Genomic DNA, 17,758 nt, shown 5'->3' with positions numbered 1-17,758 from the left:
GACAGATTCCTAGGAAAGCACAACTTATACAAACTGACATGAGGAGAAAGAGAATATAGGAATATATGAATAGTCTTACAATTATTTAGTAGTTTAATTATAATTATTTGTAGTTTAAAACCTTCTTACCAAAATCTTGAGCTGGAAAACTTCATTTGCTGAATTGTACCAAATGTTTAAGAAAGAAATAATGCTATTCTTGCTCAAAACTCTTCCAGAGAACTAAAATAGAGCGAATACTTTCTCATTTTCATTCTATAAAACTTGACAAGAACATTACAAGAAAGGATAATTGTGGACCCATGTCACGAAAACCGTAACCACAAAAATCTTAAAAAAGATTTAGCAAACTGAATCCAGTGATATATAAAAAAGTTAATACAATAGAACACAACAAAGTTGAGTTTATTTCAGGAATGCAAAGTTGGTTTAAAATTTGAAAATCAATCTGTGCAATTCGTCACATTCATAGAATAAAGGAGACAAATAATTTAAGCATCTCAATAGATGCAGAAAAGCCCGTTTATGCTAAAAGTTATTAGCAAACTAGAAATAGGAGGGAGCTTACTTAATCTAACATACTTGTGAATATAAAAAATAAAAAGAAATCTGTAGATAAAATTTCAGCATTAGTAAGTTTGCAAGGTTACTGGATAAAAGATCAATATGTGAAATGCAATTTTATTCCTATAGACCTGGAACAAGCAGTTAGAAAATTTTTTTTAAATTTTAAGATACCATAAATAATAGCATCAAAAATTCCTATATACCTAGAAATAGATGTATTGAAAGATATAAAGTCTTGCACACAGAAATCTATAAAATATTATTGATGGAAATTAAAGAAAACTTCTTAAATCTAGTTGCAATTAATTTAACGTAGGATGTGAGGTAAAGAGTTAATTGAACTTTTTTTCCAATGAGTGAAGCAACTGTTTCAGCACATTAACTAAATATTCTTTGCTGATTTGAAATGTCATATTTCTCCCACCCTAAAATTTTATTTTTTCTTGGGGCTGTTTCTGGGCTTGTTTAGTCTAACCTTGTATTGATACTAAATGATTTAAATATGATAGATTTATAATATATTTCATTATCCAGTAAGACAATTCTCTCATTGCTGCATTTTTTAATTCCTTGGCCATTTCTTTGTGCTTACTCTTTGTGATGAGCTTTAGAATTTCTTTGCTGCCTCTCCCTCAAAATAGAAAATTTACTAAAACTGCAAAAAAAAAAAAAAAAAATCAACAACAAAACCTATTGGTTAACCATAAAAGGGGAGAAATTGAGGCTTGTTTATGATATTGAATCTCCCCACCTAGTATAACTCCCCACATAATATAACTCAGTATTTGTGGCAGCTCTTGTGTGAGCCATGATAAAACATGAACTTGAAATTGCTAAATCTTTCTTTGTGATAAGAATGTCTACTAATTCATGCAGGAGTTTGTTTTAGAATGTCCTGTGTTCAAATCCCAGGTCCATCTCCTTGTAGTGATATAATCATGGAACATAGAATTAATCTCTCTGAGCTTCAATTTCCTCCTAGAAAAATCCTTTTTGTAGGGTTTCTCAGAGATTAAAGAGACTATATATAAAGTACTTAGCACGTCGCCTAGCACAGGGTTAACATTCAAATTATACTAGTTGTTGTTCTATCATTGTCTATAACACCTGGTTCAACTTCTTTTACATGAAGGCACTCAATAAATATTTGTCTAGTGAATGTATAATCATGTTTTGATCAGTGACATTTGAAATAAGGAATTTAAACTCTCTTTAATCCATTTGTGATCATACTGGAATTAATGCAGGAAGTGAACTGTGTACTTTGTCAATAGCCTAAAGGAAATTGCAGGACCACTCAGCCTAATCTCCTTTCCCAGTTGATATTTCCAGGTACCTAAATAGGGTTCAGGGCGGATGATAATCAATTGCCAGCTTGAAAAGGATTGAAAAAAATCCCTGTACATTTTCTAAGAACAACCTTCCATAAAGAAAGCTAGAGGGAAAATATTTCTTATGGAGGCTGTTTTGGAGAAAAATAATTCACTCGTTTCAAAGAATGACTAACAGGAGAAATTCATTTATTTTTGTCTAGATGCTAATAGTTAAGACTTACCTGGTACCACACATACAGAAATCTCAGACGCTTAAAAAATACATGAAAAAGATCTGAGGAGGTTCAAGTAACAGAAACGTGATCAGGAAAATGGGGCTTTGCTAGTCGAAATGCCCTCGTTCCTCAAAGCAGAGCATGCTTCTCGCATGGTGAGGGAACAGAGAGAATGCTATCTTCAGATCAGATGTGAGGCGGTAACAACAATAACAAAAAACCCCTCAGGTTCATTCTGTATTCAGGGTGGGCTCCTGTAGAACATTTGTTTCACAACCAAAAGTTGACAGAACAAATCCAAAACATTTCTGTGTACATGTTTACATGTGCAGCGATTGGCATCCGCAGTGGGTCTGAAGGTGTGCCTGAAGTCCCTTATGCTTTTTGTAACATTTTCAAATTCATTGCTGTCTTCCAGATGACAGGAAATGCAGGTCTGCCTTCCTCCTGGGAGATCTTTATTCACAGACAAGTCAAAAACCCTTGACAAAAGGCAACCAAGGGAACTTGTTGACCTTTTAGCTGTCTGGCTAACATCAGTGCAAGTATTGTTCCCTGATAAAACAAGAAATTCAATTTAAGGGGAAATTTAGAAGGCATTTGAGGAACTCTCATTTTATTTTACCTCTTGGGCTGTCTTTCAAACTGAGAACAAATGTAAATAAACAAGAGCTGCGCTCTTATTCCACGGATTCAATAACAGATATCTGGTCTCACAGCTTGATGTAAATGAGACATTGTCTGTCTCCTTATTTATCTCTCCTTTCAGCCATTTGTAGAATTTTTTTCACCCTTTCTCACACACACACCCCCCCACACACACAAACACAATTATTAAGAAGTTAAGGCTTCACTTCTTTGGCTAGATCATTTGTTTTCTTTTTCCCATACATATCATTTGTTACATCTTGAAAAACTATGTTCTTTTATAAATGGGAAAAAAAGAACAAATTGCATCCCAGTAATGCACTCTCAAATATTTATTACTTGTGTGATGAATCCAAAGTGAAGATATTCAAGTCAAAAGCTTGCCAATCTCTATTACATAGTGGCTTATTTAGCTTGTAGCCATTTTTTTTAACAGACATTGTGTAATCAAAATATTTTTCTCCATTGGAGTTGATGAAACATTCATTCATCAAACAATTATTAGGTGTCAGGCACTGTGCTAGGAGTATAAAATCAAATAAGCCAGAGGTGCTGCCTTCAGGAAGGAAGAGCCCGAAGACGGCTATGCGGGCCGGATCTAGAAGCTCACCAAAGTGCATGAATTGCTTTCATAGCTATAAAAGGACACCCCCACACACAAAGCACTCACAACGTATTCCATTTCTGCTTAATAGCATCTCATATTCCCATAATTTCTACAGAGACCTCACATTTGAACTACTCCAGCTAAACTCAGCACTTTTGAGTAATGTAATAGTTCAATATGCTGTGGGGATGCCTTGGAAGAGGGTGGAAGAAAGAGAAGAAGAAAGGAGGCTTTTTTAGATCTATCCAGTCTTCCTTCATTAAAGCAGGTTTGAAGCGCTTGCGCAACATAGTACAGGAAAGCATAATAATGGGAAAGATTCTGTGAACGTCTCAAAGTCTATAGAATTATCAGTTACTTAGAGGTATGTGCTAAGGGTGCTGCACTAAAAGATTTCTACCTCCTTCAGAGCAAAAATTGTTGGGGAGAAGGAGGTGGGAGACATACATTGTCTTCTTTCTTTTACCATTGTGCTCTCCATTCCAACATGTTTTGTCTACGAGGATATAATCATTTATCATGGTTTCTAACAGCAACAAAGCAGTCTTAGAAGCACACAGTGGTAACAGCTAAGCTAGAAAACAAAGAGGTTTTTTGGTTTGGTCCTCCCAGTGAACCCAATTCTTTGAACTAGAAGATTCAAGCAAACTGGGTACATCACCACCCAGTTTGGCTTCACTCCAACTCACCCACTAAGAGCATAACTCCAGTCCAATGCATTAACCCAAAGACACGTAAGCTGGGAGTGACTCGGATGGAGAGCGTAGGCCACGTAGGAAAGCAGGCTCTTGTGAGCTTTGCCGCTGAATGAATCCTGAGGCCCTCCTGGGCAGCTGGAAGCCAGACTTTCAGAGCCACCCTGCCCCACCACAAGATGCCGAAGGAGAAACAAGCGAAATTACCCATGCATTACTATTCGCACAGTTCAATCCTTGATTAAAATATCATTCCAAGAAACCGTGGCCACCCTACTCTTCTTGCAAAATTCTACGATTTCTAATCATAATTCTCAAGAGTTCACAATACTGTGATTAGGATGTTTGCATAGTGCTCCAGTCACGTGGCTTCCAGCTCAGGTTTCCTACCATCCTGTTGTTCAGCCTACAGCCTGCAGCAGCAGTTGTGGCATGACTTTGGCGTGGGCCAAACCATGAGGCCAGATGGCAGGCAGAGAGAAGCCCCAGACCTGCTCTGGGGGCTTCACCAGGAGGGTCCACATGGGGGTCTTTCAATTTGTTTTTACCTTGACTCAGTAATTCAGTAAGAAATACTTTACATCACAATTCACTATACACACACACACAAACACAGAGTCATAAAACTGAAAAAAAATTTCACACACAAAAAAATTATATTTACAACATGCACTGTACCCCACTTTTAATTTTTATTTTATTCTATTTGATTTTTCAGTTACTGGTTTTGACCCACTAAGTTGATTTTAAGACTCCATCGTTTACCACCTGTGGTTTAAAAATAATCCTAATCTAACCACCCACCCACCCATCTCCCAATACACATACCTTGCTTGCTCAGTAGTATTGAGGCTGCTGATGGATGCTAAGTCCATGGAATAAGTAAAAATGTGTGGCATGAACAATAAAATTCCTACCATGTGAGAGACTTTATATGCCTGTTTAGCAGTAGACCAGGATACTCAGTAGGATTTAAGATCCTTCTAATGGGAGATCCCTATGGTAGTGTGAAGGGAATAGGCCATCACTCTCTAGCCCTACTGTCTACCCATAGATTGAAAGGAAGAGAATGAGCCTGAAATGCTTACTGTCTTTGCCTGTCTCTGGTTTTGCCCCCACCCTTTTTCACATAGTGTGTGCGTGCGTGTATGCATGTGTGACTTAACCATATTTCCTCTTTGCAATAAAGCTCACATCCAAAGTCAAACCTTCCGTTATGTGTGACACCACTAATTAACGACCCTGTTGGGTGTGTCTATTGCATTAGACTTCAGCTACCAGCACTTACAGGGTCTGGCACTGTGTGAGGCCTGCTTACTCTGTGCTCCCATAGTACCTTGCGTGTTCTCTTTCCACTGCCTTCATCATAGTGGTGGTGATGGTTGCAGCAAAACTAGGTACTCTGTGAGGGAACAAAGGGCAGGAATCATGTCTCATTCATCTCCTGAATATAACTGAGCGCCTGAGATGTAGCAATTACTCAATAATTATTTATTGAGTAAATGGATGGAGGACTGGATGGATGGATGGATGGATGGATGGATGGATGGATGGACAGATGGAGAGGTGATATGAAAAAGCTCTTTTAATGTTCTTTACCTCAACCAAGCTAAGGATCTTATGATAGCCTCTCACTGGGGAGAAATCTGCCTTTTAGAGAAACTGTTTTGTTTAATTTTAATGTTTTTTGGACTTTTTTGTGACTACTCCCTACTTGGAGAGTAGGGCAGGCCAGACTGCAGCTATATATTCGTTTGTTTAACAAATATAACTGTACCCCCACCGTATGCTTAGACCTGTGATGGTAAAAGTTTGTCCTGAGTCCTTAATATCTACTTGAAATGGATCAAAGAATGTCATGTGTGACCCATATGTGAGATCCACATCCAAGCACATTGTACAACTCACTGCTTAATCCACCCTGCATCTTATTCATCACCCAAATTCACCCGCCACCCACAGCAGAAGTTTTCTCATGGATCCTGTCTGTAGGCAAGGCAACATTTGTTTGAAGAAATCACTCTCACAATGGGATTCAAGTTTAAGGACAGGTCTTCCCCTCATCTTCTCCCATGACCCTTTCAACATGTCCCAGCCTCAGACAATTATAATTTCTAAGTTTTAAGTAAGGAATTATAGTTTATAAAAGACAGTCATGTAGATAATCTCAATTAATCCTCATAACAATTCTGTGAGGTAAGAGGGATCCTACAGATTCAGAGTGACCCTGTCCTGCTTTTCTCTTCCTGGTCTTTCATTTTGGCAAAGTACAGCTTTGTTCCTTATACTGTTCCAGGGCTGGTTAGTATTAGCAGATCCCTGGATAACCTCAACATTGACCTGTGTCTGACATCAGCCAGAACTTATTCCTGACAGTGTTCTATAAAGTATGAGTGTTAATTTATATTCCCTTACCATCCATATGCCCCTGATCCTATTTTTGAATCTAGCCAATTGGTACTGATCATGTCTACTATAAAGTGCTAAAATATGGTATTTAGCGAATAATGTTCAGAGCAATGTTACAATCCTTGTGGGGTTTTTATTCTTCTAGGAAAACATTAAAGAAAAGGAATATTTGCACACATATTTTATTATGTATTTATTTTATAAGAGAGAGCAAGAGATTGAGAGAGACTGGTATAAAAGAGCCCCCTAAGAAAACGCAAAGGGGCAGGAAGTGTGGGTAAAAGAACTAAAAACACAGAACTGTCAAATTCCACTGAGCCATCAAGGGAACCAGTTAAATGCTGGTGAATAGAACTCTTTCTTCCTATACATAATGTCCTGGTACTGACCCCATCCTGGCTGAAGTTTAATATACTCTGTATCTGCCAATTCTGGAGGCTATTTCTACCACTTCTGAACTATGAGTCAACTTTAGCTATAAACTTTAGACATAGTGATTTTGAATTGATTAAGACAGTGTCTGAGTATGTCAGGCCCTAAACGGACTTGTCATCACCCCCTGGGAGATGGACCCCCTTGCGTGATGCTAGGCTTTTGAGAGTCCTTGTGTGGAGATGGCACTACTATGCAGTGACCATCAGAGTAATTTATAGATAGGCTGTCAACCTGTAATGATCGATTTTAACCATCTGCTTCAAACTCAGTTCACAGCCTTGTAGCTAAAAGTGGAAATTGCCCTTTCAGATTAGAGTGGCTGATTAGCACATTAGAAAAGGATAAAACAAGTAGCCATATGAATGGTTTAAAAAGGGTCAAATGTGCTCTCAGAATTCTTTATTTCTTTGGCTTCATAGACTTTTCAAAACTGCATTTTGCAGAGACAGTATGGAAAGGAGTAAAAATCTAGTCATCTATTCTTACTTGACCAGCTACTCTCCATTTCCCTAAATGTTGACGTCATGGGCTTTAGATCTTACTCCTGTGGTGAAGAAGCTTTACTGTCTTCCTGACACTGTTAGGAATCACATGCAGACAAAACCCCATCTGCTCTCTCTATAATGTAAAAAACAATCCAGCCCACTGCACTGCCATCAGAAGGGGGCCTTGACATTTTTTGTAAGACCCTGAGGTGGCTTGACCATGAAGTTGATGAAGCTTAAGCTTTAGAACCTCAAGACCCTGGACTTAATTTTTTATTTATAATTCCTTAGTATTTTGCTAAAAGAAGGCCCCCCGGAACTTCTCTGGTGGCACAGTGGTTAAGAATCCACCTGCCAATGCAGGGGACACGGGTTCGAGCCCTGGTCCGGGAAGATCGCACATGCTGCAGAGCAACTAAACCCATGTGCCACAACTACTGAGCCTGCATGCTGCAACTACTGAAGCCTGTGCACCTAGAGCCCATGCTCCACAACAAGAGAAGCCACCACAGTGAGACACCCGTGCACCACAACGAAGGGTAGCCCCGGCTCGCTGCCACTAGAGAAAGCCAGCGCACAGCAACAAAGACCTAACGCAGCCAAAAATAAATAAATTTATTTTTAAAAAAAAGGTCCCCCAAATTGTGTAAACTTCAGGTTCCACAAAATCCAGACCCACCTGTGGCAAGAACAAAGTCACTGAGGCAAAGAAGTAGATATTCTTACCCCTAATAAGCTACAGAGGCCATAATTCATGTTCATCGTAAATATGAATTTACATGGAGGCTGAAATTGAGAGTGGATGCTTCTCAGAATTTCTGCTACATCTGTGATTCTATGGCCTGAAGCGCCATCCCCATTGATCCTTCTCTGTTGCAGATCAAGCCTGATGCAGAAACAATCTCTGGAAGAGGATAGCTAATGAAGGTAACAGGGAAGATGGGTATTTCTCAGATTTTCATGTGGGATTCCAAAAGATATACTTCTTCCATTAGCACTGCCCTTTCCTTTGCTAACATCGTGGTAAGCACAAGACAAATACTCAAATTGGCTGCTAAGATTCTAAGTGGTTTAAGAAAGCTGACCTTAGGGGGAATGTCTTCAATGTCATTTAACTTACATTCTTTTTTTTTCAGTTGTGAAGTGCCCAAATGCCCAGGTTTTGTTTGTTTGTTTTAGCTTTGTTTTTGTTTCTTAAGAGAAAGTCAATTATCGATAGTAGCCTATTTGAAAACAGCATAATCAATGGCAGATTTTAAAAAAACAATGTGACTATAAGTTCTTATCTGCCTTCAAATACATAAAATAGGCAAGTAGTGCTTTGCTTTCCAAAGAGGTGTTTACTCTTAAAAGTCTATGAAATCCAAGGAGACTTTCAAATTATTTTAAAGACCCCTTGTGTGAAATTAGCAATACATTTTTGAAATATGCCACTGTCACAGCTGCCCGCTGCTGAAGTTTGGGTTCCAATCTGTGCCTCTCCAGCAGTCTGTGCGACCATTGCTGCCAGGTGGCATCGGCTTCCTCACAGCGTCCTCCTCCTGTCTGCCATGAGGGAATAAAACCGCATCTCCCTGGGAAGCTTCCACTGGTGGCTCGGAAGAAATCTGTCTGCAGAGAAAAGATGGCAGGCGTACTTGGATAATTTGAATTATTGCTGTCATCAGCACATTGCTCCCCCTTAGTATTGAACCTTTGACATTGAAACAATTTGCTTATATGTAGTTACAGTATTTGTAATTTGCCTGGGGCTTGCTGAAACATAGGGATTCATGGTTGTTTGTAGCTTTTTAGAAAGCAGAACATCTTTCTTTGTAAACTTAATGAGAAGAAAATTAGCAAACTGATAAATAAGTTGACTTAAAATGTTTGCAATTATCAATTTATTTTTTATTTTAAGAAACTACCATCAGAGGTAACTATTCTAACTTAACAGGTTAAAGTTTATATATATATATATATATGTATATATATATCTCAGACATCTTTGCTGCTCCAAAGAAAAGTAGACAATCCTTGGTTTAAGGCTAAGCATATCCCCAAAGAAAGAAAAAAGAAAGAATCAGAAAGGAAAGAAAAATGCTGAGACCATCTGTAAACTTGGACCTGCATCTTTGTGCTTCAGGGACAGTTGTGACAATTGTCCTGATGAAAGGGAATTTATGGGTGTAAGTCAGTTGTGCCAATGTAGCTCTGGCATATAGCTGTGGGTGCAGTTGGTGAATGCAAAATCAGCCATTTGCAAGAAAACATTTTTTTACCTTCACAAGATCCTCAAAGGTTTTCCATCAACCTTTCACTATGAAATAATCTATGTCTGACTTATTCCTTCTTAGACCATTGGAAAGACATTGAGGAGATCCTTGATCAATTTATATCCCAACACTGCATGATCTTAAGGAAGAAATTTTCAATCACTTCAAAAATTAGTTCTTCAGTAACTGACTTGCTTATACTATTATGGTAAGAATTGATAAAGTAGATTAAATAGGTAAGATTTCTACCTACAAAAGTGTGACTTGAAATCAGCTTGCTCTCAACCCACAATACGTGGCAATTATGAAAATGCTAACAAAATAGTTCTTTGGAAGAAAGTTTAAATAACCATGTCAGACGGTCATTTTTCTACCATTGGTTCTACTTCAATGCTCCCAAAACAGCATTATTTTATTTTTATTATTAATTTAATTTATTTTACCTGAGACTTTTATAGGATGGAGAGGGAAATTTAACATAAGTGCAGGATAATAGAGAATAATGAATTACGATTTCCAAGGCTATGCTTTCTTTTAGTTTTTGACATATAATCATTTTTCAGCATATACAGTACACTTACTCATACAACTGATCTTTCCCCCAGGGCTGGGACTGAGGGGAGGAGCACAAAATTTGAGGAGACAGGCTCTCTCAGAGTCGAGTGAACGCACTTCCGCGTTGCCCCCTGGGTGCCTTACTTGCCTCACCTTAGCCCTGGCCCTATTGGTCCCAGTCCCACATGAGTCACAGCCAATCTGCTAAATTCACATTCATATAGCTGTTATTTTGTCCAGTCACAAGCATCTGGTCATATTTGTTTCCTAACTCTCCATCCAAGTGAAAGATAATAAATAACTGGCTTCAAATTCTAATTACAGTCTAAGAATTATACGATTAATTTCTATTTTATATGGAAAGAAAACTCATCCTGTTTTACTAAGACAACTTTGTTCTTAATATTGTGTGGAAAATATCTTGGGTGCAAATTATTGCATGATCCTGTTTTCCTAATGACTTGGAGAAATATATGGTTTATGTCAAAAGCTGAAACTTTGACCATAAGATTCATGATCAGTTTTTCCCATCACTGATTGTGATTGAAGCAAATTACAATACCATGTCTTCTTACAAATTCTTTCATTGATCCACATTTGTTCCTTGCTTTTAACGTTGAAACATACTTTTCAGATTTATCTCTAGCGTTGAATTACCTCAGGCAAGTGACAATTCTTCTGTACATTATTTGTGTTATCAAATAGTGATAAGTCTATGAAAAGCTAAGATCTTTTGCTGTAACAAGATGATAGGTAATAACGAGAGCATTTAGAAAAATATGACTTAATCCTAAAATATTGTGTTTGATTTTAATAATACATATCAATTTGTGGTTTGAAAATGTATTGGTGATATCATTGCAGAGTCCTAGAAAGGACCTCTGGCAATTGCTTATGTAGTAAGTCATTGCTTTCCAATCAAATCATAAGGCCCAGTCAGTATCTTTATGAGTAAAGGATCTTGTGGAGAGAAATGTTTGGAAGTCTGTTTCTGAAGCATTTCAAAAAGACTAGGGGAGCAATGGCTATCTTCCTATAGGAAGAATTTAGAATTGCACTTCACAAGAGTGGGCTTGACAACGTGAAGCAAGGGTTTGTCCATCTCTGGTTTGGGGGATATAGCTGTGTTGCAGTCATCTGTCCTTATCTGCAGAATCCTGGCTAACCTTTCTCTTCACCACATTATATTCTTCCTTATCATGCACAGTGAACGCCGCTAAGGTACTAGCACATGGCATTCATTGTGCATTGTGTTTATGTATAGGTTTAAAGAAATTGTCATTTACAGCCAGGATCCCAGGCTAAGGGGTGGGAGAAAAAGGGCCTCCCCATGCTCAGGGGTTGTCTTAATGCTCCTCACACCTCCCCAGCCAGTTGAAGCACCGTCTCCATTTTGGACTCTCAGCCCTCGAGTCAAGTAGAAGCTTCTGGAAGTTCCTCCAGCAGAAGCACATGCTCTCTGGAGACCGTGGGGGGAGACCTAAACTGTGGAAAGCACTATCGATCAGAGAGAGGAACAAGCCCTGATAGCAAATCCAGTAGAAACCTCACCACCTTTTTTTTTCCTGAAGACCTTTTCAAATCCTTCTCTAGTCACTGAGTAGAAAGCAGTAAATTAGAGCATCAGACTCAGAATTTGGAAGCCTCTGGTAAGTGGGGCAGGCTGAGTTATTGTTTTGTGTAACCCTCCCGCCTGCCCAGGAGTCATACATAATTGAGAAGGAGGTAAATAAGAATTAAATACCTCAAGTCTCTTTTTTTTTCTGTCCTTTGATTACACCACGATTTTATTTATGATTCCCCAAAGAGAAAGAAATTTCCCTTATGTGCCATTGCTTTTGTAAATTGTTAAAGAATCACAAAAATGAAATACTTCACAGCGGGTTTTTCTCTGTTGCCTCTTTCCTGCTATACTGACCCCTTTAAAGTGATGCTTTACCTCGTCCACAGCCACCCTATCCCCACCTCCTCCGAATAGAACTGCCTTAATTTCACTGTATCTTATTTACCAAAGGAGATCAAATACGTCTCAAGTCCACACTGGTGCCATGTTCACCTGGTGCCATGCTCACTGGCCCTGGCCAGGTTTTTCACCATATGATATTGTTCTGTGTCTCCGGGACAGTGTTTAAGGTAGACAGTTCACATCTTTTGTTTTGTATTTGTGTTAAGAATTGAGTGAGCAGCTACACTCAATTCTGTGAAGAGTGAACAGTGAATAGAGGAAATGCAAACAACTCAGGTTTGGTTTGGTTTCAAATATTATTTTCAGTAGCTTGGGTGGAGCGAGGGCACATAAGAAAATGTTTACCTGAATTATCTGTGCAGTCTCTCAAAGTTTCACATTTCTTTGCCCAAACAGATAGAATTTGACATATGGGCTCTCTGAATCTGGAAGTTTCTAGCAATTGGTTCTTTTCTTTAAACAAAATTTCAGGACTTTTTTTGTATCACTTAGTCCCACCACCAGGAAATTTAAGAGGTTGGGGATACAGATTCTTTTTTCATGTTATCTTCCAGCTGGAGGGAATTCCTTTTAATAGAAAGGATTTGGAATGTGAATAACAGGTTAAATGATGTCAAGGCACAGACCAACATGATACTGTAATGATGAAGCCTTCATATAATAATTCTTAACAGATTTTAAGGGCGGGGTGGGGAGGGATGAAATGCAGTGGGAAATAAAATCTGCCACACATGACAGGCAGGATTCTTTTTTGACTCAAGGTTACCAAATATTCTGACTTTCTACCCTTTGAGATTTTTCTACCACTCCATCAGAGCAGAATAAAACATGCTTGAGGAAGAAATAAAGCCCAAGATAGAGGACAAGTGACAGAGCAATGGCATGAAGGGGTATTTTATTTGTGAGAATGCAACTATAGGAACTCAGAGTCAGAAAAATTGAAAGTTTCTTTCCCACTCATTTATTGAATTCACTTTAAGCTCCACAGTCTGCCTGCCATGAAACACTGGAATTTTTTGCCCCCTTAGTAAATTTCAGTCCTATGTGCCCTTGTACTGTGTGCTCTGTATGTTTTCATAGATACTCTTTATTTTATTTTATCTATTACTATGTACATTTTACATATGTATATTTCAGTGTACTACATTCACCGTATACCTATTCATATCATATATGTAAAGAATGGTATACCAAAATCATGTTCTATATGGGCAGTTTAAGAGATTTCAAGAGTACTTTTGGCTCTACTCAACTTTTACTTTACACACTGACTCGACAAATTAATCCCCATATATGATCAGTGTAATAATTATGCTGTTTTGGTTAAGTTTTGGTGCCTAAGCTCACACAAATCATAGCTGCAGTAAATGAAAGACCCTGCATGTGCATTCATGCAAAGTCTGTCAGAGATTTTTGAGGAATCACAGAAAATGGAAGAGATGCCAGAGGAGTAAGAAATAGCAAAATGTACCAATTTGCAAAAGGAGGATAAAGATATATTCCAGAAATTAAAACTATAAAACTCATTTGACACTGATCTTTAGCAACAAAAAGGAATTTCAGGATATTTAAATGATTTGGAAGCATTTAGGAAATGATTACAATCAGCCAGCACGGTTGCACTAAGAATAATTCATAACAAGGAAAGCTAATTTCTTTATTCTATCATATTCTTCCACTGCTTTTTAAGGAAAAGCCATAAAGATGGTATATCTTAATTTATTATATTCTAATGGGAAAAATGAAGAATAACATTAACTTATGAATTGCCATCAAATGAGAGGGAGCTTTTAGTCAAGTCCTTCACTAATTTGCACTGAGTTTCATCTTGTCCAATATTTTTCTTTAATATCTTGGATGAAAAGTGTAGAGCAATTATATCTTGTTTGTGAATTACAAAAAGCTAGACAGGAGAGCAATTTCAGAAAATTAGTATTACCAAAAAAATCCTCAGTAAACAATTTGAAGAGCAAAGCTTATAAAACTTCATTTACTAAGAAGAAATGTAAAGATCATCACTGAGTACAAATCTTAAATTTGCATGCACAGAATTAGGCAGATCTGTCTTAAGTACAGAGCTTGTGGAAAGAACTAGACTTTTTTGTTGATTGAAGGTGTAACTTGAGCCAATCGTGTGAAATATCTGCCAAGAAAACAACTGCAGTCTTTGGTTACATTTCCAGTCCCCAAGAAAATGGGAGGTTATCTTCCCACTGAGCTGCATACTAATTGACCACACGTGGAGTATTGTATTGACTTCAAGGGAACACATCTTAAATCTAATCCATCGTCAACATGACAGAATTTCAAATATTTGAAGACAGCTTTCAAGCTGCCTCTTCCAAGCTAAGTATTGCTCTTCTTAATAGAACAAGGTGTTGTGTCATCAGGACAATTCCTTGTTAATAACACCGCTCTCTGCACATTTGTCAACAACTCTTTGTAAATGTGTCACACAGGATTGGATGGGATGCCAGATGTAGAATGGCTAGCATAGAAGGGTGTAGGACCTTCACCTGCCCTGTGCAAGTTATTTTTGTATTTATCAAGTCTAAGATTATAGTGAAGCTACATCACGCATTCATGTAACTTACAGTAATACTACTATACGTTTCAGCAAAAACAAATAAAAAGGAACATTGCCCACCCACTAAACATTCCTCTGAGTAAACATGAGATGAGAATGTGAATCTGGACACTCATGGGTCATAAATTTAATATTTCCTATAGTCAGGGCTAAATATGATTCAAGAGTTTAAAGATGGGTGTTTTTCCTCACCCCTAAATACATTGCCACTCTTTATGGGAAATTTTAGATTTTCAAGGTATTTGACTCAGTGAAAATCTTGTCTTTTTTTGACTTTTGATAACCATGTAAGATGCAACTCTTCTGTATATCTCTTTTTTCTTGGCAGTAACCTCACATTTTTTAACTTATAGGCAATTTTTAACATCACCAAATGCTTGTTAAATCAATTTTACTCTATATTATACTTTTAGAGTTGTTTTATTTTGTTTGAACCTAAGTATAGAATTTTATGTTTAATTCCTAGTATATTTCTTCCTATTTTTTTTAAACTATTTTTTTTCTTTTGGTTTCTCTTTTTTTTTTAAATTAATTTATTTATTTATTTTTGGCTGTGTTGGGTCTTCGTTTCTGTGCAAGGGCTTTCTCTAGTTGCGGCAAGTGGGGGCCACTCTTCATCGCGGTGCACGGGCCTCTCACTATCGTGGCCTCTCTTGTTGCAGGGCACAGGCTCCAGACGCACAGGCTCAGTAGTTGTGGCTCATGGGCCTAGTTGCTCTGCGGCATGTGGGATCTTCCTAGACCAGGGCTCGAACCCATGTCCCCTGCATTAGCAGGCAGATTCTCAACCACTGCACCACCAGGGAAGCCCTATTTCTTCCTATTTTATTTGACTCATCATTACAGATGATTGCTTTGTGGGATCAAATTGCTATTATACTCAGCCTTATGTCATCCAGTATCCATGATAAGCCAAGGCCTGACCCCTCCTTTTTGGTTACCATTAGAGATTCATTAAGACGTTTGCATGAACTATATTTCACTGATTCTACAAATGCACATTTTTCCACACTTTTACATCTTTGAAATTATGTCTTAAAATCAGTGAGATCATCAAGAGACAAGGAGACAAGCCATAGACTGAGAGAAAATATTTGCAAAAGACACACCTCATAAAGGACTATTATCTAAAATATACAAAGAACTCTTGAAACTTAATAAGAAAATGAATTATCCAATTAAAAGTGGGCCAAAACCTTAATAGACATCTCACCAAAGAAGACTCAGATGGCAAGTAAGCATATGAAAATATGTTCAATATTATATGTAATCAGGAAATTGAAAATTAAGACAACAATGAGATACCACTATGGAACTATTAGAATGGCCAAAATCCAGAACACTGACAACACCAAATGCTGGTGAGGATGTGGAGCAACAGGAACTCTCATTCATTGCTGGTGGGAATGCAAAATGATACAGCTACTTTGGAAGACAGTTTGGTGGTTTCTTACATAACTAAACATACTCTGACCATATGATCCAGTAATCAGTCTCCTTGAATTGAAAACTTTTATCCACACAAAAATCTGCACACAGATATTTATAGCAGCTTTATTCATGATTGCCAAAACTTAGAAGCAGCCAAGATACCCTTCAGTAGGTGAGTGGATAAACTGTGGTACATCCAATCAATGGAATATTATTCAGCAGTAAAAAGAAATGAGCTATCAAGCCATGAAAAGAATGGAGGAACCTTAAATGCATATTATTAAGTAAAAGAAGCCAGTCTGAAAAGGCTACATAGTGTGTGACTCAAACTATATCATCTGGAAAACACAAAACTCTGGAGACAGTAAAAAAGATTAGTGGTTGCCAGGGGTTGGGAGTAAAGAAGGATGAAAAGGTAGACCACAGATTTTTAGGACAGTGAAACTACTCCGGATGGTACTACAATAGTGGATACATGTCATTATACATTTGCTCAATCCCATAGAATGTACAACACCAAGCATGAACCCTAATGTAAACTATAGACTTTGGGTGATAATAATGTGTCAATGTAGGTTTATCTATTTTAACAAATGTACCATGCTAGTATGGGAGGTCAACAATGAGGGAGGCTATGTATATGGGGGCAACTAAGGGTATATGGGGCCTCTGTACTTTCCACTCAATTTTGCTGTGAACCTAAACATTTTCTAAAATATAAGTTTACTAATAAAAAATCAAAATCAGTGGGATCTTAAAATGCCTGTTGGCCAGGTGACAGCCCTGACATAGCAGTCATTACCTGTGCATACACCAACGTAGTCATTGCTGCTCATATTATCAGCACTTCAAATGAATTATGTGCAGTGTTGGGACTTTTCATATTAACTTTAAAATATCTTCAAAAATATATACTATGATTCAACTTGGAAACAAAAAGATATTATAGATGTGAACAGCACAGAAACAGAGCAGGGGGGTGCATATTTGATGTTAGTGCAGCAAAGAATTGCCATTGCAGTAAATGACCCAAACTATATTTTCTCGAGAATATAGGACCTAGGAAAGGATAGTCACCACACATGCATGAAGTCATGCTGTATTTTATTCCTGAGATAAGCACAAAAAGACTATCACATGGCAGTAATGTATGTAAGAGAAAATTTTAAAATCCCTGAGACTAGAGCCAAGAAATTTTATGCACTGAGAAAAAGCTGTTGTGACAATGTCATGTGACTTAAGTCATAAAAATACAAAAGCAAGTCTAGTCAAATAGGAAATGCTGAAAAAAAGCTGAGTGTTCTTTAACATGCCTCAGAATTAGACTGTCAATGCTAAATGAGTCTCTACAGAGACCTAGGAGCATAAATAAGTTTAAAAGCCCTTTCAGTAAGTGTAAAATAAAAATTCTAAGTGATTAGAAAGCAGCATAATAGTTTTAAAGGCAGCACTTTTTTTAGTAGTATACAAAATAATGGTGAATCTTATAATCAATAGCATCTCAAGTCAAAGAAATATGATCTTACCAACTTACAGACTTAATCTATACATTCATTGATGATAAAACTT

Source organism: Balaenoptera physalus (genome assembly GCF_965194825.1).
Source record: "Balaenoptera physalus genome assembly, chromosome: 3".
Classification (NCBI taxonomy): domain Eukaryota; kingdom Metazoa; phylum Chordata; class Mammalia; order Artiodactyla; family Balaenopteridae; genus Balaenoptera; species Balaenoptera physalus.
This window is presented reverse-complemented; position numbering follows the sequence as displayed.